This window comes from Penaeus japonicus, unplaced genomic scaffold, assembly GCF_977035675.1.
Source record: "Penaeus japonicus unplaced genomic scaffold, GWHDUDI00000001_assembly GWHDUDI00000002, whole genome shotgun sequence".
Taxonomy (NCBI): Eukaryota; Metazoa; Arthropoda; class Malacostraca; order Decapoda; family Penaeidae; genus Penaeus; species Penaeus japonicus.
The window spans coordinates 25,763,738-25,766,237 of record NW_028234404.1 but is presented as its reverse complement, the minus strand read 5'-3'; the positions used below and the strand labels follow the sequence as shown (position 1 = coordinate 25,766,237).

Sequence of the window (2,500 nt, the reverse complement as noted above, 5' to 3'; positions counted from 1 at the left end):
ATCCTTCACACATCAAACACCCCATTTCTCACCTGTTACAGGCGGTGTAGAAGCTATTTTCATATATTTATCCTAATTCCCTTTGAATTTCGAGAACTTCCACTTTCACTAATACACAATTGTTGTCAGTCCTTACCACTTTTTCCATGCCCGTGTACATTGGGGCCAAGTCATTTACTGGAAGAAGGTAATTCTAATATAGTAACTATTGTCACTCTCCTCCTTCACATCATCTCTCAGTTGTCACCTTTGTATTTCTAAAAAGCTAAACTATGTGTTATGGCACTGTTTCTCAGTCATCTGCTCAGAATTGTAATTTCAGCTATTTTTTTTTATGAGCAACTTGATAGTTCAAAGGAAGTTTTTGACATATATTAATATTTATAATTGCCAATCTTTATTCACATTGCCCAATACATGACCAAAACATTAGTAGAATAATGTGTAGCGACCTTAGGAATTTGCTCCTCTAGGAATGCATGAGCTGTGTTGATTAATATATACTAGAATATCTAGTTTAGCATTCTAAAAGATACTGAGGAACTAATATTACCTTAACCCATTGGTAGCAGTATTAAATAAATGTTTGTGCAGTAGGATGGCGGGTTTACATGTCTGGCACTGTGCCATCCGCGTCTATGACCGACTCTGCCTTTGCAGCAAATCATGCCATTTGCTGCCAATGGGTTAATGTGGAGAAGATAAGAGACAAATCAAAATCTATAACATTTTGCTCAAAGATGGTATACAAAAATCATTCAAATCAATTATCTACTTTTTCAAGTAAATTCTCAGTTACCTGTGAATCCCAGCCAATCACTATCTATGCATGACATCATGCAGGAACCACGCTTGCACTATCACTTAACATAACATAAGGCAATTGCAGAGGTAGACACATTAAAATCTGACCAGATTGTATTACTTTGGCTGCATCTAATGAATAAAAATACTATCTTGGAATTTCCAAAGTGTAGCCAAAGCATTAGTCATTATCATGGATCCTGGTCATCAAGGTTAAAGTTTAAGTTTTGTAGCATCATGATTTTTTGCACATCTTTTTGGGGTCCAGAGAAGAGCTCAGGCTATATGGGGGTTAGACAAATTTGGGCTACATAGTGTATAGCTAGTAACAATGAAATTGCTACATCAATGAGTTTGAGAAGAGCAGGAATAACAAGAGAAGATTTTCCAGTTGTTTAGATTAGCCTCTTCACAATCCCAAAGTTTAACAGCTTTCCCCAATAGTATTATGATCCAGTGAGGTGAGTCAGAATAAAGGTGATATCTGGATGAAACGTACCCATTTTCAGACAGGAAAATCCAATAAATACTAATCATAATGGTTCTATTCAATTATTGCGACAACACTAGACCTGATAGTAATTGTTCAGACAAGCTTCACATAGCTACCGAGAAGTGATACTGATGGAGTGCTTACCAGGCCTAATATTCACATATTCATGTACCCTCATTCCTCCGAAGATAGAGTTTGTAGATCACCCTGTCAAATTATTATCATACAAGAAACCAGTCCATCCTCTTTCTTACCTATATCCATAAAGTGAAGCTTTGCTGGAGAGTACCAACAAGAACAGAGGCAGCCAGCCATCACTTAATGCTGTGCTTCATTGAATTTTAAACCCCACTGTAAGTAATTGCGTGAATCTTTATTTAAGTTATACTGGCGTAAATTATGAGTGCATCGGTTTTTCTTCTGTTATAAAAGTGTTGACTGTAACTACTACATATGGACATACACGTCATCTGGGTTATGGTATTTGTAGAAAGAACTACCTACATGAAATATAATAACTTGACTTTGTTAGGTCTTAACCAGAATCGCACATTATTTCCACTGTATATGAACAGTAGAGGTTGAGAGGAATCCATCGATAGCACTTATATGGTATTTAGTGACGCGGCATTATTCGGAAAATTTACCCCAGTATTTTACTCAAGGTCTTATTTCCTAACACTAAAAGCAATAAACAGGTAGCCCATAAATTGTTAGTTTGCTTAGGTCCCCCCTCCTGACTTGGTTTCTGTCCCTCGAGCGAGGCCAGGGTCTGAGGCCTAGACTTCCCAAGACATCGAAGTCTTTCCAAACAAACTCTCTTCCTTCTTTATTGCGAGGTAAGTCGAACACGTAATCACATCATTCTCATGCAACTTACCTAAATCTCCTTTCCGCTGTACTATGAGTAGCTGACAGCGTGCAGGAGCGAAGACTGCATCATCATGAAATGCTTATTTTTACAGACATTTCATAACCAAATGTGTTGTGATTCTCTTGCCAAAAAATTGTCGTACACTCTGGCAGAAATCGAGATTCTTTGGTGACAATATTGAATACGCGTTTTCCATATATTAGGCAGAAAAATATCGCACCTTCATAATTTTGATGATCAATAAAATATCGTGGTTAAAGCTTTTCCTTATATCAATGTATTAGTAGTAGTTAGTTATCGTATAAATGGCCTGTTATCGTACCTTGATT

The 2,500-nt window shown here is 37.0% G+C and overlaps 1 protein-coding gene across 1 annotated transcript in view; it reads right to left on the bottom strand.

Moving 5' to 3' along the window:
- The window catches only part of LOC122247494 (peroxiredoxin-like 2A), a 23,367-nt gene extending 21,042 nt beyond the window's left edge, over positions 1-2,325 (bottom strand). Inside the window, exon 1 of the mRNA XM_086548867.1 lies at positions 2,178-2,325. The gene's annotated coding sequence lies outside the window, so the exon portion shown is untranslated. The remainder of the gene's footprint in view (positions 1-2,177) is intronic.
- Positions 2,326-2,500: the final 175 nt, after the last annotated feature.